Below are 22,561 nucleotides of genomic sequence, written 5' to 3' on the forward strand. Positions count from 1 at the left end.
GCTGGTGAAGGTGTCACCGATGCTGATGTCAAGAAGTTCGTTCAACTGGACTCTACTGCCAAGAACATCATCTGTGGACATCTGACCAAAGGGTAGTATGGCCGTGTGAGTGCTCTGGAAACATCTAAGCTAGTCTGGGACTGGCTCTTCAAGGTCAATGAAGGCGTCTCAACCCAGAGAGATCAAAGAATCAGTGTCCTTCGCAACCTCTTCAACCGCTTCAAGAGAAACGACAATGAGAATGTTTAGCTCACGTTTGATCGACTCACTGACATCACAAATGAGCTTCAAGCCCTCGGCGCTACTGAGATCACCAAGCATGAAGTCGTCAAGACACTCCCGAGATCACTTGACAACTCGTTTGACACCCTAGCCCTGATGATTCAAGAACGCCCTGACTTCAAGACACTCGATCTGTCTGACATACTTGAAAGGCTCAACACACACGAGTTTCAGCTTTCTGAGAAAAGAGACATCTACGGTCCCAACTATGGGCGAACTCGTGCCTTGAAGGCAAAAGCCGTTTCCTCATCTGAAGAAGAATCTGAGTGCAGTTCGGATGATCCTGAAGACATTGGAAAGGAGCTTGCTATTCTTGTGAATAAGTTTCAGAAATTCACCAAGAAGAAAGGCTTCAGAAAGTCCTCATGATCCAGCTCAAGGAATGATGAAGCTTCTGCTCATGACTACAAGAAGAGAACATGTCACAAGTGCAAGAAACCTGGTCACTACATCTCTGAGTGTCCGCAGTGGGACAATGAGAACAACAACAAGAAGAAGAGCTAGGAATATGATTCTGATGACAAGAAGAAGAAATACTCAAAGTCTTCTTCCGAGTCTTCCTCAAAGTCTTCATCACACAAGAAGAGCTCATCTGGCAAGGCTCGTGCATTTGTTGGCAAGGAAATGGATTCAGAGGAGGAGTCCGCTTCTAAGGAAGCGGAGGTGGAGTCTGAGGAGGAGTCCGATTCTGGCGTTGCAAGTCTGGCTACAGCATACGTTGCCAAGTCCATCTTCAACACTAAAGACAATGACTTCATCACCGACGCAGATGCAAATGACAAGGACAACTCCGCTCCCACCTACTGCTTCATGGCACGCGGTGCCAAGGTAAACACACGCACTACTCACTATCAAACATCCAGTGAAGATGACTCTGATTGTGGTTCCAAACCCAGCTACAAAACACTTGCTGAAATTGCAACTGAACAACAGAAAGCTATGGAACATATTCAGAAACTGTTAGACAAAAGCGATGATTTGTTAGACGCTGAAATGACTCGATCTCAGTCCTTAATTGAAGACATAAAAAATCTTCATGTTAAGTATGAGGAACTTGAAAGTCGTCATGAAACGCTCTCAACAACTCATGAAAATCTTTCCTATGATTATCTTCAAAGGAAGCAAGATCTTGAGAAATTGAGAGCAGCTCATGAAGATCTTCAAAAGGAAAACAAGCCACTTCGCGCCAAACAGACCAGTTCTGCTCAGGAAGGATTTGAACCACCATGTCTTAAATGCATTGAGCGTGATAACGCTACTTCTGTTGCTGGATGTTCTACTACTGCTACTATTGCAATATCTTCAACTATTGATGTGGTAACTAACCCCTCTGCTAAGGATACCACTGCTATTGCTGATGAGTATGCTAGGTTGAAGACATTGCTTGAAACAGGGATGTACAAAAGTCTCAAAGGGCATCAGACACTATGTGATGTCCTCAAAAGGCAGATCCTGAACCAAAACCCAAGGAAAGAGGGTGTTGGGTTCGAAAGGAAAATGAATGCTGATGGCTCTTACTAGAAACCTGAGTAGTACCCCAAAACCACATGGGTTGTTGCAAAGGAACCTCCAGTGGATCCATCCACCCTATCTGGCTTCACTTGTGTTAATCCCATTGTTATTGATGAATCCTTTGATGCAAACTATAAATTGTTTAAGAATCAGAATGGTGAAGTGTTTGCCAGGTATATTGGTACTAACTGCAGGAATGGGCCACCTATGAAGAAAGTCTGGGTGCCGAAAAAGTGTTTGGAGAATCTTCCTATGAATGTCGTCATGACACCACAAGTGAAGAAGACAAACCCCAGACCACAGGCTTCATATAGTCCAAAGGCTTCATACAGACAAAGGACTCACCTGAGTCGCACTAACGCAAATGTTTTGTAGGGAAACCATACTCAGGCCTATGAATATGAGCGCGTTTCATCAAACCGCCATGTTCATAAGACCAAGAACTACTCTGCTTATTCTTATGAGTACTATTGTCCACCTGCAAGACTATTTGCTAGGGCTCCAAACCCAAAGTTCTTAGATGCTGCACTTAGACTCATTGCTTCGAAGCCACCCTTGAAGATGTGGGTGGCTAAGAAAGCTTAACTCTCTTTTGCAGGGAAGGGTCTCCAGCCGAAAATCAAATTCGTCTAAAGCTATTGCCGGGGACCTTAAACATCTTCTAGGGTGCAAGATCAAATTCCCAAATGGTCTTATTATATATTTTGTTCCTAAGTCGCTTGCTACTTGCCCTATCAGTCCTAACCTCGATCTAAACTTTCATAATCCACTTGCTCGTCAAATGTTTATGCTTCACAATTCTCTTCGTGAAGCCTATCCCCCTAAGTGCACTATAGGGTATGACACCAGCTGCTTCAGAATGGATTATTGATAATGAGTGTACTAATCACATGACTGGAAAGCGAAGTCTTCTCATGGACTCAACTTTACGTCCATCTCGCAAGAGTCACATCACATTTGCTGATACTGGTAAAAGCAAGGTATTGGGTCTAGGTAGAGTTGCAATCTCAAGGGACCAACACATGGATAAAGTGATACTTGTTGAATCCCTTGGCTTCAACTTAATGTCTGTCTCAATGCTTTGCAATTTAAATATGATTGTGATATTTGGAAAATATCGTTGCCTTGTTCTTATGGAATCTGACAAGTCTCTAGTCTTTGAAGGGTATCGGAAAGATGATTTGTACGTGGTAGATTTCTCAGCAGGACCACAGCTTGCCGTATGTCTTCTAGCAAAAGCTTCAGAATGCTGGCTCTGGCATCGAAGACTAGGGCATGCTGGCATGAGGAACTTGCACACTCTTGCAAACAAGAAGCATGTCATAGGCATCGAGGGCGTCAAGTTCAAGAAGGATCACCTATGCGGTGCCTGTGAAGCTGGAAAGATGACGAGGGCCAAGCATCCCTCGAAGACAATCATGACAACGACTCAACCCTTCGAACTGCTACACATGGACCTCTTCGGTCCCACTCACTACTCAACTCTTACTACTACTACTGCTTGTCTCTATGGCTTCATCATTGTTGATGATTATTCAAGATATACTTGGGTGCATATAATCCTCTACAAGACTGAAGTGCATGATGTCTTCAGACGCTTCGCCAATCGAGCCATGAACAACTATGGCGTCAAGATCAAGCACATCTAAAGTGACAATGGCACTAAATTCAAGAACACTGGCCTCGACACTTATCTTGATACTTTGGGCATTACTCATGAATTCTCAGCTCCGTACACGCCGCAGCAGAATGGCGTCATGGAACGCAAGAACAGAACACTTATTGAGATGTCCCGGACGATGCTCGATGAATACAAGACTCCAAGAAAGTTCTGGCCTGAAGCCATTGATACTGCATGCCATATCATCAACCGTGTTTATCTTCACAAGCTTCTGAACAAAACATCCTATGAGCTCCTCACTGGTAAGAAGTCAAATGTCAGTTACTTCAGAGTATTTGGTGCCAAGTGCTGGATCAAGGATCCACATCACACTTCAAAATTTGCACCAAAAGCACATGAAGGTTTTATGCTTGGATACGGAAAGGATTCACACTCCTACAGAGTCTTCAACCTCTTTCACTATAAAGTGGTTGAAATTGTGAATGTGCGGTTCGATGAGACTAACGGCTCGCAAAGAGAGCACCTGCCAAATGTGCTAGATGAAGTTCCATCCAGTGAAACCATCAAGCTTATGGGAACTGGAGAAATCATACCGTCTGAAGCTCAGCCTGAAGAGGAACTCATCATCTCTGCGCCTGATCAACATGAAGACAACGCTCAGCCTGAAGACAATCCTTCTAACGATGACAATGATCAGCAAGAGCAAAATCTTCGTCCTGTTCATCCTCGTGTTGCAAATGAAGTACATATTGAGAGAATAATTGATAGCATCAATGCACCTGGTCCACTCACTCGTTCAAGGGAAACACAACTAGCAAATTTTTGTGGACACTTCGCATTTGTCTCAATATCTGAACCCAAGAAAGTTGATGAAGCCTTTATGGAACCTGAATGGATTCAAGCTATGCAAGAAGAGCTTCAACAATTTGAGTTGAATAATGTATGGGAACTGGTCAAGCATACTGATCCTTGTAAGCACAATATCATAGGCACTAAATGGATATATCGCAACAAGCAAGATGAGCATGGTCAAGTTGTCAGAAACAAAGCTCGTCTCGTTGCTCAAGGATACACTCAAGTTGAAGGAATTGACTTCGATGAAACATTTGCTCCTGTGGCTAGGCTTGAAGCTATACGCATACTGCTGGCCTATGCAAATCATCATAACATTCTTCTGTATCAAATGGATGTGAAGAGCGCTTTTCTCAATGGCAAGATTGAAGAAGAAGTGTATGTTGCACAACCGCCTGGCTTTGAAGATCCAAAACATCCTGACATGGTTTACAAGCTCAACAAGGCACTGTATGGCCTTAAACAAGCCCCTCGAGCTTGGTATGACACACTCAAAGACTTCCTAAAGAGCAAAGGCTTCAAACCTGGTTCCCTGGATCCCACTCTTTTCACGAAGACATATGATGGTGAACTATTTGTGTGCCAAATATATGTGGATGACATTATCTTCGGCTGCACTAATCAGAAATACAGTGATGAGTTTGGATACATGATGCAAGAGCAATATCAGATGTCCATGATGGGAGAGTTCAAATTCTTCCTTGATCTTCAAATACGACAGCAACGCAACGGCATCTTCATATCTCAAGAGAAATACCTCAAAGATTGCCTGAAGAAGTTTGGAATGCAAGACTGCAAAAGTTACACGACGCCAATGCTAGCTAAACACCATATGGGTCCCGACAACAATGCTAAAGAGTTCAATCAAAAGGTATATCGCTCCATGATTGGTTATTTGCTTTATTTATGTGCATCTAGGCCAGATATCATGCTTAGTGTTTGCATGTGTGCCCGATTCCAAGCGTCACCAAAGGAATCGCATCACTTAGCCGTGAAGCGAATTCTTCGATATTTGGCTTACACCCCAACACTAAGATTGTGGTATCCAAAGGGCTCAGAGTTTGATCTAGTTGGATTCTCGGATGCTGATTATGCTGGTGACAAGGTGGATCGCAAGTCTACATCAGGCACATGTCACCTTCTGGGGCGATCACTTGTATGTTGGTCTTCAAAGAAGCAGAACTGTGTATCTCTCTCCACTGCTGAATCTGAATACATTGCTGCTGGATCTTGTTGCGCTCAGCTTCTATGGATGAAGCAAATTCTCAAGGACTACGGCATTCATCTGAAGCAAGTGCCACTCTATTGCGAAAATGAGAGCGCCATCAAGATTGCTAACAAGCCAGTTCAGCACTCGGAGACAAAGCACATTGAAATTCGTCATCACTTTCTCAGAGATCATGTCATGAAGGAAGATATTGATATCATACACGCCAACACTGAAGAGCAACTGGCAGATATCTTCACAAAGCCCTTGGATGAGAAGAGGTTTTGCAAGTTACGGTGTGAGCTAAATATCTTGGAATCCTCAAATGTCCTGTGATCAGGCACACATCCTAACACTTATGCATGCTGATGACTTAGATGTGCAACACACGAAGTAACGTATGTCTTCAATCAATGAAGACTTACATTCTGAGTGTGAATACATTAACGTGGAATTTGACTTCGGAGCGCCACGATAATTGTGCGTCGTGTCTGGGTCTAATACTTCCTATACGGTGGGTAACGCCACCACCAAATTCTTCCCTTAAAAGTGTTTTTCACATGGCGTTACATTTGCAAAGTCTTCGCCTTCTGTTTGTCTTCAATGTTAACATGGCCTCATGTTTATCTTCAATTTGGTTTCTGTCCTCTACAACATTCACTTATAGCTATGTCTTCATGTTGAATCTTTTGAACTAAGTGAATGTGATCGGACCCTAACCCCTCTATGCTTCTATCTTAAGTCTATCTATCCAAATCATATGCATTCTATTGACACTGTCAAAATGTCTTCTCTGCATCCTTGTCAGCAGAAGACACAGAGACAAACATTAATCTGTTTTCAATGCTAAATCCTTCAACCTGAAACCCGGAGAAGTGGGAACAACCACCCGACACTCCAGGCATGCATGGGAACATGGAACAACCTCCAATGTGTTGCATGATCGCCACGTGTCCTTCAGATGTGAACCGCCAGGGGCACCTGTGTAATAACACTGTGTCGTCCCTGTCCCTATAAATATACGCCTCACCCTAGTCATTATTTCTTTTTCCACTCTCGCACAAACCCTAGCGCCACCGCTAGCCCTCGATGACGCCGGTGACGAAGCGCTTAGCTGTCGCGACCTCACCGACGCCGTCCTCACGCCGGCCGCGAACATCTCTTCTCCGCCATCGCCAAGTTAGGGCACGAAAGATCGAACTGCTCGGCCTCCTCTCCCACTCCGTCTAGTAGTTCCTCGTGTGGTAAATAAAACCTCCTTTTTACAGTCCTTTTGATCCGATAGATTCATCCTTTTCAACCACAAGTAGTTTCTGTTCACACAAGTTGGATCTATCTCATACTACATATCATAACATGCCTAGTATGTTCACTTATTCTTCACAAAGTAGTTAGATTCCTCACTTGTACTTATTCGTGGATTCGTACAAATCTGGAACCAACTCTCTACCTATGAGTGAATGTCTTCGCACTATGAGGTCAATGTCTTCTAAACTGATTTATCTTCAAAAACATCTGAGAATGCATATGACCTCTTCCCCTTCCCACGCACCTTTAATGCTGTCGCAGGTACATGTCCGTGGGAGAATCCATTGGTTTTCATAGTCTGCATTTGTTTGCAGAGTTCTTACAGCATCATAAAAATTCTCCTGAAGCCAGTTCTTGTCTGACCAGTAGACGGAAGACTTTGACAGCTTTGAAGCCTTTTAGTCTAAACTTCATGGCAACAAAGAAATCTGCAAGGAAGGGTGGCAGACAACGTCGTGGCAACACCTGAAGAGATTTGCCTCCTGACCTCTATGAGTTGTACAAGACAGATCCAGAGAAGGACTACAATCAGTGGAAAACCCGAATCCAATGGATTCGAAGATATTGGACAGAACAATGGTTCAAGTACAGGTTTGTGACCCAGGAATATGCTGAGAAAAATGCCATCAAGCGACCATGGGGAGACATCTTGTACAGAAATCTTCAACCCAGATCCAGAGCTGAAGCCATTGAACAAGGCTTCTATCCTTGCATGGTCCGTGGACCACAGCCTGCCGATGCAGACCCATCTATATTACTATGGTGCCGTGACGACAATCTGTTCAAGCGCAACTTCTAGTTTGCCAAGAACTCGACCAAAGAAAACAAGAAGTCACGGGGATTAGACTTCAATCCAGGCCCCTCTGCTCCTCATGTTGACGGCACACACGAAGCTGAACCCAATCTGGTTGGGCCCTTCTATAACTTAGAAGGTCTCATTACTCACATAAAGGTTCAAGGGGCAGTCGTGGATCAACCTGCAGACGACACTGATTCTGACGAAGTGCCTGCTCCACCGAAGCCAAAGAAGCTGAAGAAACCTAAAGCTTCGAAGCCTGCCCCTGCACCAAAGGTTTCACGGGCGAAGCCTCTGGCCACTGCACCTCCTGAACACAGTGTGCAGTCTGAAGATCTGTCACGCATCTCCAAGCCCTCCAAAGTGAAGATGCCCATGCAACCCACCAGCCAAGCACTGACCCCTGCTGCTGTTCTGCGCAACGAGAATGACGCCATTGATCTGTCTAGCGACGACGATCTTGGCGATGACGCTCTTGAGCAGTTGATCAAGAGCAAGCAAGAGGCAGAAATCTTCAATGACCTTCCTCTCTTTGATGTTGAAATCATAAACAAGTTCATTGATGAGTGGTTTGACAGCCCAAACGTCAGCTTTAATGATCTTCAGCTTCCCATTCGCCTCAGGGTCGCCTTCCACGGAGCCATTGCTGCTGAGCTGGCTCTAGCTCAGAAAATTGTTGAGCTGAAGCATAAGATAGATTATGAAAAGGCTCAATTCAAGAAGCATATGGCCAAGCTCAATGTTGAACACATTCAGAACTTCTAAGTCATGATGCATGAGCTCAAGGAAGCATTCCGCACGAAACGCGAAGAAGCCAAAGGTTCTCGTGAACGCATGAAGGATCTTGCTGCTAAATGTGTTCAGGGATACAATGAAGCTGAAAAGCACAAGGCTTTGGGGCGACTAGGCATCGACCCCAGAATGGCGGCCAAGAAGAAGAAGAAGCCAGTTGTGGCAGAAACCGAAGCACCAAGGCAGGAAGTACATCCAATTGTCTTCCCAGCCAGTATGACAGGCTCGAAGCCTAAGGTCCCCACAGTGGCTTCAGAACTGAAGAAGACAAGGGTAGCTGAAGCCGAAGCCAGGAAGCACAAGACCAAGGTCACCACTGATGATGCTCCCCCAACCAAGAAACAAAAAACCAAGAAGAGAGACCGGGCTGCTCCCACAGAGCCCCTTGATGTCGAGCCAATCTCAGTGGCTCGTCCTGCGTCTGAACATCAAGAACGCCAAGTGATAGTTCATGAGCCTGCTTCCACAGAGGCTCCTGAAGCTGAAGACAATCCAGCTGTTGACCCCACCGCAGCTGAAGACATTGGTCCTCACGACAATGTTGAAGATGATGAAGTCCTTCCTCAGATCGAGCATCAGTTGGTATCATCGCCTGTGCTCACGCACAGCGAACTCATCAGCATTGGTCATCCTCTGACGCCAACTACTCAGGATGCATCGTGGGCTGATTACTCACAACGACAAGACACCCCAAGTTCTCCCCAACCACAAGTCACCTCACCCGTGCAAGATGATAATGACTTTGAGGCCCAGCAAACTCCATCTCCGCAAGCGTCGCCAGCATTACACAGGCTTTGCAAAGGACCAAGGCCCCAAGTCACTCTCACTGTGCACGTGTCAGAGTCTGAAGCCAAAACCGCTGAAGATATTCCGGCTGCATCAGCCGATGAAAGAGAAGAACCAAGAGTTGAAGTTGAAAGAGTTGCTACACCCCCGTCCCACCAAGATGTTGTTCTCGAGGAGAACATGTCCGACCCTCCAGCTCCTGAAGTGGAGGTTAACAATCCTGAGGCGGCCACCAACATCAACACTGAAGCCAAAGACGTTGTCATGACTGAAGCTAATGTGGCGCCTGAAGCTACTGCAGTGCCAGAAGTGCATGCACCTGAAGCGACTGCAGCGCCCGAAGCCAATACTGAAGCACCTGAAGCCAATGTGGCCCCTGAAGCCCCGATCAACGACAATATCAATGCTCTTGTACCCCCTCCAAGACCTCATACAATTGAGCTGGCATTTGATCGTGGTCAGCCTGTTATGGTCCGATGGCCCATTCTGGTTCCTCCACCTACCGCGGGTCCACAATTTGACTATCATGTCAAGCACAGACCTCCCGTTCAGAATCCCAAGTCAAGACTTCCATGATTCCTAGGCACTGCAACTTCACCTGGGGTCTTCAATGTGAATGGCTTCTTGGCACACAACACCTTCTTCAACAGCGCCAAGAACCCTTACACCAAACCTCGCATTTCATTAGATCGGTTCTGGAGCTATCAGCAGCGCAGCTACTATTCCCGCGTCTTATACAATCAAGGGTGCATATTTCCACATATGCGTCTCGACACTGAAGCTATAGCTGGCCTGCCCTGCCTTGAAGAAGCGTTGGATTGCTTCAGAGACGCTGGACTCCTGCAGTTTGTCACAAATAAGGAACACTGGAATGAAGAGTTTCTGCTATAGTTCTATGCAACTCTTCACATTCGAGGCTACAACAGAGATCCAAAGACTTGGGTCCTTGAGTGGATGACAGGCAATGTCCATCATGAAGCCAAAGCTCTTGATATCATTGAGCTCACAGGCCTGCCCACTCTTGGTGAATACTATGAGCCAGGTTGTCAACAACACCAGAATGCTTTGAAGAGCATTTTTCAGAAGCCAGAACCCAACATGAGACAAATGTTGAGCATGATGAAGCCTTTGCCTCACGATGCTGATTACCCATATGAATTCTTTGTTGAAGACCTAGAGTATCTGCCTCGCACCATTTATCACATCCTCAGAAAAACTCTATGGCCTATCAAAGGACATTCATATGCAGCGAAGCTTGAAGGAGCAATGAAGACTTTGGTTTTCTACATCTTCAATGGCATCAGCTTCAATGCTCAAGACTTCTTCATTAGGCAGTTGGCTGCATCTGGCTCCGAAATTTTGGTCTGAAGTTCTATGCACCATGGGTAATGCGCCTTATCAAGCTTCACTCTGCCATTAACTATCAGCCGTCTGCACGCAATCATCTTGTCTTCTTGCTAGAGGTTGATCCGTCTGTTGAAGCTATTTACCCAGAGCCTGCTAAGGATCTCATATATCTTCACAATGCTGATCACCAAAGCTTCACCAAGCCCATTGAAGGAGTTCAGGAAGTCTCGCATGTTTATCCCTTAGCTGGCAACACATGTGCCCCTCGCGCTCAAACTGACGCCACTGGTAGCACCACTGCGCAAAGGCCTCGAAGGCGATCTCGTGTTCTCAATGACCGAGAGCTTCTCGTCGCGCTACACTAGAAACAGGACAAGCATCATAACTGGCTCAAGCGTCAGATGCAAAGCCTCTTGGTGGATGTCAACCGCATATGCAATCTTGCCACCAAGCATGCCTTTGTCACTCATGAAACCTGTCGGAGGTCGTGGAAGAGTTTGACTTTGCTTAGTGCTGAAGCTGATCTGCAGGACGATGGCTTCACCGAAAGATTCAAGTTTGACTCAACTCCTCCACGGAATGCTCACTTGCGTCGGACTCCCTCACTTGAAGACTCTGACTATTCGTCCTCAACTGCGACAGTGAATGCCAGAGTCATCGATGACCAAGATGATGCAACTTCACCTCCTCCAACTTCAGCGTGTGTCGACACTGCACCAAGTTCTTCTGCACCACCGGACCTCAACGACGACCCTGCTGCCTCGCCTGCACCTCATGGGAACGAGTAGGCGCTCTATGTCTTTAAACCTTTTTGGTCCTTACTGACAAAAGGGGGAGAAGCATATGAGTTGATAGTCTTCAAGCGGGTCCATATGGGTGGTTGCTTTACCTTTTGCTACTTTTGCCAAGTGCTTACAACTCTTGCTTTTCGATACATTTGGTTCTTTGAGTTGTAACACTTCAACTCGATGGTCGTCTGCTACTTATTTGCTATTCTGTGATGCGATGATAAATTCCGCATGTGCGATGATAACTCCCGCACTTAGGTCATTTTGCAGACGTCCATTTTTCATTATGCATGTCATTATCTTCATTACATAAAATCATGCATGATGAATTGCCATCATAAGTTGAAGAGGATCTCCACAAGTACAACCTTCCATGTGCATTTGCATTCCAAGAGCAAATTACTTATATGCACATCTTCAGGGGGGCCTTTGCCACTTATGAAGACAATACCCTATCCTTTACAATTTCACATATTTTATTCTCCGTTGAAAACTTCAACTAGTTTGTCATCAATCACCAAAAAGGGGGAGACTGTAAGTGCATCTAGTGCCACCCCTAGTTGGTTTTGGAGTATTGACGACAAACCTGGTTAAGGGACTAATGTGTTTGTGAGAATTGCAGGATAACACAGGTAGAAATCCCTCATTGATTCGGTTTTCCTACCAGAGATGACCCCTAAAAATGTATGAAGACATTGAAGTCAAAGGTGGTATGTGAAGACATTCACATTGAAGACTATGACAAGAGAAGACATTGCGTGAAGACTATGGAGCGCGAAGACTTAGTTGTTTCGTCGTTCTTTTTCTTCTTTGTTGAGTCATAGGAACCACCGTACTGTTAAGTGGGGTCCAAGTGAACCAGTCAGAATGACTGAAGTGATGCTTAACCAAAATCCTATGTCTTCGAGCGAAGACAATAAGAGCAAATCTTATCCAGAGCTGGATAAGTTAGCTTTGCTTGTAGCCCAAGTAAAGTTTCCGTGTGTGTTTGAAATATGACCGTTGGAACACGTGTCAGTTCCTTAGTGACCTAGGGTCATTTCGGACAAATCAGGTCGGGTTGCCTAGTGGCTATAAATAGCCCACCCCCTACAACCATAAACGGTTGGCTGCTCAGAGTTAGTATACGGCTTTTGTCGTTTGAGAGCAACCCACCTTGAAGCCTTTGAGAGAGAATTCCTTGCGAGGACAAAGCCCTAAACACCCAGAGCCAAAGAGTGTTAGGCATCACTTAAGTCTTCCTGTCTGTGTGATCTGAAGACTTATTACACTTGAGGACTGTGAATCCTCCAGCCGGTTAGGCGTGAGTTCTGAGCATCCAAGAGTTATTGTGGATCGCCGGTGAACGAAGTCTGTGAAGGTTTGGAAGTCTAACTTGAAGACTTACCAGAGTGATTGGGCGAGGACTGGGTGTCCTTGGCTCAAGGGAAATAAGGTGAAGACACGGTCTTTTGAGTTGAATCTCAGCCTCCCTAACCAGACGTACAGTTGTCACAACAATTGGAACTGGTCCAACAAATCATTGTCTTCAACGAGCCACTGGTTCCATCCTTCTCATCTCTTTATGTGCTGATTGGTCCTTGTGAAGTCATTGCCTGTTTGCATTAGTTATTTGTCTTCACTGTGTGACTGCTTTCTGATTGGCTTCATACTATCTTCCATCTTGATCTATACTGCCTAGCTGTTATTAGTCTTTATGCTTTCATTTCATTGAATACTTGACTATGGCTAGATTAGTGTAGTCTACCTTCCGCTGCATGGTAATAGGTTTATTTCTATCGTTTGTCTTCGAAACTTCCATGTTTTGAAAACTTTCATAAAAATCGCCTATTCACCCCCCTCTAGTCGATCACTAGCACTTTCAGGAGAAAAATGTATAGATCATAGGCTTCGAGAGAGAGCGTTGCTTTTTATTCTCTCTTGCTTTGGTGGTTGAACTTTATTTGCTTTTCTTGTTTGAGATACTTTCTGTCCGTGTGATACTTGGATGATCATGTGTGTTTGATCATATGCTACATTAATGCTTGTTGGATGACATTATTCTTTTATCCCTATATGATCATTCACTTTGCTTGGTGATGAGTGCATGTATTTAATTATTATCATTTTGAGCGCTCCACCAAGATGTATGTGACATGGAAGAGTAACCCATGAGCCTAATTCTCTGTCCATTTGCAGTCCAAAGCAAATCATAAACTATGCACAAATTTAGGGGGAGCTCTTGCTTTTCACATACTTCTCAAAGCGACAATGTTTTTCACTCTTATTATCATTTGTCGAAGCTTTGATCTATATGTTGTCATCAATTACCAAAAAGGGGGAGATTGAAAGTGCAACTATCCCTAGGTGGTTTTGGTAATTCCTAACAACATATAGCTCATTGAGCTAATGATATTCCAAGATTAATATTTCAATAAAAGCTCAATGAATGGCATGGCATGGATGAGGAAAGTGGACCCCTCAAAATACTAAGGACAAAAAGATTGGCTCAAGCTCAAAGCTCAAGACTCTACATTTTATATTTTAGTGATCCAAGATCACATTGAGTTTATAAGAAAAGCCAATACTATCAAGGAGGGATGAGGTGTTGCTTGATGAGGTTCTTGCTTCATAGTGCTTAGTGATATACTCCAAAACCCTCAACTACCTTCCCACATCCACATATGACCTAAACCAAAAGTCAAACTCGGCCCCACCGATTCTTTCTATCCGGCGCCACCGAGGGCCGGAACCTGGGTAAAACCTCGCGTCCCTCGCCCCACTCAACCCTTTCAAGCTACCACATAGATGCGTTGGCTCACGACTAAGTCCTCACAGTAAAAACATCTGCCGTGACAAATCTACGACAGTCTGCATTTCAAAAGTTGTACTTGCTTTCAAATTTTGTTCACCATTTAAAATAATGTTTGCGTTTTCAAAGTATGTTCTTGGATTTGGAAAATTATTCACGTTTTACAAAAAAATTGGAACATTTCAGAAATGTTTGCGTTATAGAAAATTGTTTGGATTTTCAAAAGATGTACAATTTTTGACTTTTTTTACAAATTCAAAAAATATTCGGGAATTTAAATTGTATTCGTAGTTTCAAAAGATGTTCTGAAATTTAAAATTTGGTAATGTTTGTCAAAAAGTATTCGTAATTTCAGACGGGCGACAGACATATGCTTAAAAGAGAAAACGTGTTGTTTTTCGTTTCCGAGGAGGCACGGCCGTGACTCTTGCGAAAGCACATCCATGCCTCTCGCGGAAGCAAAACCGCGACTCTCGCAAAAGGAAAAAAACAGAAAACATATTTTTGTTTTGTTTCCGAGAGGCACAGTCGTGCCTCTCGCGAAAGCAAAACCGTGACTCTCGCGAAAGAAAAAAAAAAAGAAAACGTATTTTTTCCGTTTTCGAGAGGCACGACTGTGACTCTCGCGAAAGCACAACCGTGCCTCTCGCGGAAGCAAAATCGTGACTCTCGTGAAAGGAAAATAAACACGTTTTTTCGCGCAAATTTTTTTCAATTTTTTTTGTCGGAAAGCTAAGGAAGACCGGTGAAAAATCAAAACATCGAAAACCCCCAAAAAAACCCGTTTAAATAGCCGAAAACACGTGCGAAAAAATAAAATAAAAATCCGGAGGGAGTGCCCAGAGCGCGACACTTGACGAATGGCTGAGAGCACGCCAAGTGGCGCTGATCATTGCGAGGCTCCCGAAGGTGCGCTTGTTAACTAGTGGCTCCCCTAGTCAACACTTCATGTGCCAGACAACGAACTGGCGTGGGCCGGCCCATCAACGTGACGTGCTTGGTCACCACCCCCTGTCTCGTTTGCTCGATCAATGGTTGGTCGATCGATCGTCGACTTCTAAAAAAAGACTACCAAGATGCCCGTGCATTGCACGGAACATCAAGATGCATTTTTTACAAAACACATGTTGTGATTGACCTATGCGGAAGTAATCTCATGTGTAAAAACTAATGATATCTCAAGAAAGAGGAGAGATAAGGTAAGGAGGAGTGGGGCGTGGTGGTGATTGGTGGTCGGATTGAGCGGAAACATGGGGATGAAAGACGCCGGCAGCGGCCACCATGCCAGATTGTTCCAGAGGCTTCCTTTTTTAATTGCTCACAATAAAGTTGTGGAAGATAAGGATGAACGAGGGAAGGCTTTATCTGCAAATCCGGAGAGAGGTGCGGGTATCTTTTTGAAAAATTATCATAGTTTGCTTTCTATCCGTCAGATATAGATCAGACGGTCTATATTACAAGATGGCAGGCACGCCATCATCACCAACTCAGTTTTTTATAAGAGTAGAGATAGAGATTCCGAATTTCGAAAAAAGTTCACCAAATTAAAAAAAGTTTGCTGATTTGAAAAAATGTTCATGAAGTTAAAAAACGTTCAAGGATTTGAAAATGTTTCTAAATTTAAAAAGTTAACAATTTTCATTTTTTTGTTAGAATAAGCCACAAAGGGGTGTGCGTGCGTACGTGTGTGTGCCCGGGATGTCGCGTGAGTCTGAGACGTGCGCGCGGAGCGGAGGCTTGAGGCGCTACGTCCAACAGCTACAAAATCAGCCGCATCGTAGTTTGTTAGCGGGATGCACGAGCGATGGATAAAGGACTGCATGCAGTGGTTGTTTTTTTTTTTTTGAAAAATAGCAAATCCGTTATTTAAAGCTCCCAGCTAGGGATTTCGTCTGATACAACCTGCAAAATGCAGTCTGGTGGTTCATGTAACCAAACCTTACATAAATTATTTGCGACTCCATGCCTAGCTAACCGATGTGCAGCAACATTAGCAGATCGGCTAACCCATGTGATCTTCCAGCGTTCTCTCGAAGTCAGTATCTGCTTAACCTCCTCGATGATCGGTCCCAACTCAGATAGATCCTTCTCCTTGTTCCTCAGCTTGCAAACGATCTCCTTGCAGTCCATCTCAATGTGAAGGTTTTGTACATTGAGCTCTGCTGCGAGTTGTGCTGCTCTTCTACATGCATATAGTTCTGCTCTTGCCGGGTCCTTGCATCTAGGATAAGCACGGCATGATCCTCCCAAAAAAGCCCCCTCCTGGTTCCTGACCACAACTCCCGCGCCTCCCATCTCCCCCACTTTGGACAGAGCACTGTCCACGTTTGCCTTAATCCACCCATCATCTGGTGGTTGCCCCTTCTCCCGTTGGCCCTGAGTTGCTTGCCTGCTCTTTCTTCCGTGAATGGACTGCCACTCCTCCATCAAGTGCCTTACCCTTTTCACAATTGCTTCCTCTTCTTCAATTCTCTGACCTTCCCTTGCATTGTTCCGCGCTAGCCACAAAGCATACACCCCTTGGACCTGGTGATGTGCACTAGAACCCGATCTTTCGATGAGAGAGGATAACTACGATTTTGGGTGGGACTTGATCCTCACGATCCGGCTACCAACCGTACAGGAAGAACCATACACGACTAATATCCATGGCAATCGCTGAACCAACTCCACGGCGTTATCGACCGAGCCAACGGCGCGATCGACCTATCCACGAAGGATTTTTCCTGCAAGCAAATCGAAGAACATGCAAGAAAATAATAGCCAAGCAATCTTAAAATTGCGAATATACTAGATGGGATTAATCTCACAAAATGGGGTTCCAATAGGATGTCTTAACGGTCGCACTAGCCGCTACGAGCGAAGACAAATAAAAGTAGCAATAGCTAAACTTCTCTAAACAAAACCTGAGTCTAAACCCTAACCTAAATTAGCTATTTATTAAAGAGGTACAGACGCAAACGAGTAAGTAGATGTGTTCCAGCCGGTCTGTTGATCGAAGGAAGTTGTGCACGATTGGACAGTACAAAGGCCGAAGCTGCAGGCCCTAACGTGAGGAGACTTGGCGCAGCCCACAATACATGGCCCACGTCGCTGATACTGATCAACGGATTCAAATCAAAAGGCCTTTGTTTTCTGTGCACTCCACGTGACATCGATGATGGATGGGGTGTAATGGATGGTTCGGCGGGCATGCATGCAAGGATGATGGAGCGCATGCATGCATGGATTGCTCCATCTGGTAGTTAAATAATATGTCCAAAGAAACGAAAGTACCTGGTTAATAATTTGTGATGTAATATTTGTAGACGTTTCTATGATAGCTATGTCCATATCATCCTCCCTTTCTTGAAAACAAAGCCGTCCTCGGCTTTCACCTATGTCAAACACATCATAGAGCAAAGCAAAAATAGATGCAACATATATAGGCCATTTGAAAGGCGTTAGCTCATGAGGCTGTGATAAATTTGTGATATCACCATTCTGAAAATCATGTTAAATTTTCTCATGGCGGAGCATAACATTATCATAAATTATATCCCATGTCGAGTCTATATATAAATTATGGGGACGCAAATGAACTTTCTGACCACCCGGTATGTCCAGATTATAAGTTGAAACACTCAACGGAAACATTTCAGAATTGACAGCAAGCATAGTGTGCATAGTATGATCCGTTGATTTAGCTTTTCCATCATTTACTATTTCATCAGGGGTCATAGGAAGCAAGTTGATGGTTTTTCCTTCAAACACAAGAGTATACGAATTTGTTCTGCCATGATGAGTAACACTATTATCATATTGCCAAGGTCGACCTAACAATAAAGAACAAGCTTGCATAGGTACAACATCACAGTCAATGTAATCACGATATGAACCAAGTGTAAATTGTACTCGCACACGACGTGTTACCTTCAACTTACCACAATCATTGAACCATTGGATGTAATATGGATGGGGGTGTCTCGTAGTGGTGAGGCAAAATTTCTCGACCATCTCTATACTCGCCAAATTATTGCAGCTTCCACCATCAATGATCACACGAACAGAATGCCCTTTGACAACAAACTTAGTTTGAAAAAGATTATGACGTTGAGGCATCTCAGTATGCCCCACCTGGGCACTAAGTACTCGCATGGTTACAAGGCTTGGGTATTGATCTGCCATCTCAGCATTAATATGTATCTCCTCTGTGTCATGCTCCTTGGTGTCACCTGCATTATTAGTGGCAAGCATAGCACGTGTATCTTCATCCAAATCACTAGCAGAGGAGTACTCACCATCTTCCCGCACAATGAATGTTCGTTTATTTGGACAGTCCTTCATCAAGTGCCCGCCACCTTTGCATATATGACACTTCATGTCTCTTGTGCGTCCAGACGAGGTGGTGGGTGCTAGAGATATTGCTTTCAAAGCCGCAGAGGATTGTGGAGCTGATTTTGAACTTGTTGGGAATGCACCATTGTTCGAGTTATGTGGTGTTGCCTCGGTAGTGGGTGGGATAGTTGGAGAGTGTGTCCATGATGAGTGACGACCTGCAGAAAAGTTACCTCGTCCCTTGTTGTGCCGTCCCTGTACTTCCCTTTCAGCTTTACAAGCAAAATGAAACAAACGAGTAATATAATTGTACTCCTTATAGTCCAATATATCCTGAATATCACGATTCAAACCACCTAAAAATCTAACCATCATAGCATCGTCGGTTTCAACTAATCCACATCGCACTAAGCCAGTTTGCAATTCTTGATAATAATCCTCTACAGAGCTGCTACCTTGTTTTAAACGTTGCAATTCATTTAGTTTATCACGAGCATAATATGAAGGAACATAACGCTGTCGCATAGCTCGTTTTAAAGCATCCCAAGTAGTAGGTATATTATTTGCATTAATACGACAATATTCACTCCACCACATGGAAGCAAAGTTTGTAAATTCACTAGTGGCTGCCCTAACTCGTTGGTTTTCAGGAATATCATGACATGCAAATTTTTGTTCAACAGAAAGTTCCCAATCAAGATAGACATCTGGATTATATTTACCATTGAAAGCAGGCATAGTAAATCTAATTTTAGCACTAGAGTGGTCATAATCTCGAACATCATACCAGTGTGGACCTCGTGCCATACCTTGACGGTTGAAACTTAGTTGTCGATGAGCACGATCATTATGGTGGTTGACCATTTGGTCGTCTTCTGTGTCACCAGAATAATCCTCATAGTTGTCCCCATGTTGCTCGACGCGAGGAGGAATTTGTTGGTGTTGGTTTATGGTGGTGGCATCAGTGGCAGTAGCTGGGTGTTGTGGATGCCCCATGGGCACACGCCGAGCTCGCGAAGTAGCGGCGCCACCCGTGGAGTTGCAAGGATCCGTGTTGTTGTTGATAGGGGCTGCAGTCCGCAACTCGTCAAGACATGACAAGATGTCCTTTAGCTGTGTGTTCGCAACACCCTGTGCATCCTCTATGGCCTTGAGCCTCTCTTCGGCCGCAATCTGAGCACCCTCAAGTTGGGCGAGACGCTCGCTGGTGACTTTCACATCCGCGGTGAGGCCCTCAAGTGTTGGTTGATCCTGTGCCATTGTTAGCGAAAGAGGAAAAAAACACAATGTGTAATCCCTATCAACTAACAGGATGTGGTGGACAAAATTCGCTCACACTCAAACTTAGTATTAAATTCTTACTTGTTCTTACCAATGCAACAGGTGGTGATCGGCGCGTTGGTGTTGGCTTCAAACTACCGATGAAGATTGGATGGAGCGATAACCAGGAATCAGTAGAGCCGGAACCTGTACTTATTGGTAGAAAAAGTGTAGCTTGGCAAAGGTTTCTCAACTCACAATATCAATGGCACAATTTAGCAAAAAGCAATGCAAGTTGAATAATTGCTCAAACTTCTAACTAGTGCTGGCAGTCGACTAGTAAGAGATAAAATAATCTAATCCCAGATACTGAATCAAATGAGTGGAAGCCGGTGAAAATATGACAGCTCTAAATAGCTAGATATAAGTGAGGTATAAATGGCAGTGTATGAAAACCTAGAGCAGAAAAATGTCCAGCAGATATCACGTATACGAACAAAGTAAAGTTTCTGGACAATAAAAGATATTCCAAAAGATGCTAACCGGCCTGAACTTTTTTGTCTTACTTCTTCTTCTCTGTTTTTTCCCAATTTTTTTCTCTTTTTTTTCTTGCTCTTTCCTTCTTTTTTTTGCTCTTTCTTCTCTTTTTTTTTCCTTTGACCAGGCCGGTTACCAACAAGTATACACACGTAACAAGAGGATAACAGGATTAAACCAGAGTGTGCTACTAGAAGCGACCTGATTGTACTACTGGAGATATAGGAGATTAATGAAGTGTCAGATGCGTAGGTAGGCAACTCCAAACGTTTAACAGTAGTACTGGCTAGCGATGCACAAAGCAGACAGCAGTTAAGCGGCGCCAAGGAGCATAGGGAGCAGCTGCGCACAGGTGGGCGTGTGGGGTCGGCGTAATTTGCTGAGGCGTACACACGATGGCAGATGGATAGACTGATGTGTGATGAAAAACGAGTTGTTGGCAGAAGGCTAGGGTGACGCGCAGGCAGAAAAGATATGAACAGAAAAACTTCTCGAGATGTTCCCTGGCTAGTGGCTGGAATCTGGGACGTGCGCGCGGCAGCAGCGGAGCAATTTTTAAGGCGGATGGGACGTAGTGTACAGGTGCAGTTGGTGCGTGTGCGACAAACATGTAAACTTAGCAGATCAGGTAGACGATGCGCGGCGGATGGATTGGTGTGGCAGAAAATATGGTGGACAAAAACAAAGTCGATCTAGTAGATAATTTGCTCTCGGACTAATCTAGACCAGCACTAGTATTAGATGAATGCAACCAAAAATTCAACTACATAAATATTAGATGTAAAAATTGCTAGAGGCTAAAAAGGTAGGTGCAGCGGATGAGCTAATCTAATTTTTTTTGGCTTTTTGTGGGTTGTAGGACTAAAATCAATCTAATCTAAGAAAACTGTAAATCTCTCACCGATGAATCTGAAAACTGATACCACTTGATGTGCACTGGACCCAATCTTTCGATGAGAGAGGATAACTACGATTTTGGGTGGGACTTGACCCTCACGATCCGGCTACCAACCGTACAGGAAGAACCATACACGACTAATATCCATGGCAATCGCTGAACCAACTCCACGGCGTTATCGACCGAGCCAACGGCGCGATCGACCTATCCACGAAGGATTTTTCCTGCAAGCAAATCGAAGAACATGCAAGAAAATAATAGCCAAGCAATCTTAAAATTGCGAATATGCTAGATGGGATTAATCTCACAAAATGGGGTTCCAATAGGATGTCTTAACGGTCGCACTAGCCGCTACGAGCGAAGACAAATAAAAGTAGCAATAGCTAAACTTCTCTAAACAAAACCCGAGTCTAAACCTTAACCTAAATTAGCTATTTATTAAAGAGGTACAGACGCAAACGAGTACGTAGATGTGTTCCAGCCGGTCTGTTGATCGAAGGAAGTTGTGCACGATTGGACAGTACAAAGGCCGAAGCTGCAGGCCCTGACGTGAGGAGACTTGGCGCAGCCCACAATACATGGCCCACATCGCTGATACTGATCAACGGATTCAAATTAAAAGGCCTTTGTTTCATGTGCATTCCACGTGACATCGATGATGGATGGGGTGTAATGGATGGTTCGGCGGGCATGCATGCAAGGATGATGGAGCGCATGCATGCATGGATTGCTACATCTGATTTTAAGGCATAGTAGTCTCTTGCTTCTTTTATTCTTTTATTCCTGAGTACATGTAAATCGCAATATGAGCGCGAGTTAAATAATATGTTTAAAGAAACGAAAGTACCTGATTAATAATTTGTGATGTAATATTTATAGACGTTTCTATGATAGCTATGTCCACATCACCTGGATAGCTTTTGCATCGTCGGATGCCTCAGCAAACCAGGTCAAGAGCCACTTTGATAATGCAGTCTGGGGGTTAACTGACTCCGGCGGGATCGCCACCGGCACCCCCATCTTCGATTGCATCATCTTCCAAAACTTCGCTGAGTGGAAACAGCCCCAGAATCTGTGGTAGTTGATTTCTTCCCTCCCACATGCTACACAGCGCACCCCGTCCTTGATTTTCCTCCTCTGAAGTTCAGCTCCGACGGCTAGCCCATTCCGAATGAGCCGCCACATATGCGTTTTAGCCTTTCCCGGAGCTACGGTGTCCCATAAGCTCACCCGCGACTTGTGGTCCGCCACGCTAGATGATGTTTCCGGTCGGCCCGTTTTCAGTTGTTTCTGGGTCATCCGCAAGTGGTATGCCGACCACACCGTGAAGACACCATCATTGATGAAATTCCATGCAAGATAATCATCCATCGTCGGGCTCTCCAATCGTGATTTTGTTAGTGGATGCATGCACGGTTTAGTGGTCTAATGCCGGTTAGTGCGTGTGTGCGCGTAGTGGCGCCCAGC

This window comes from Triticum urartu, chromosome 4 (genome assembly GCF_003073215.2).
Source record: "Triticum urartu cultivar G1812 chromosome 4, Tu2.1, whole genome shotgun sequence".
NCBI lineage: Eukaryota > Viridiplantae > Streptophyta > Magnoliopsida > Poales > Poaceae > Triticum > Triticum urartu.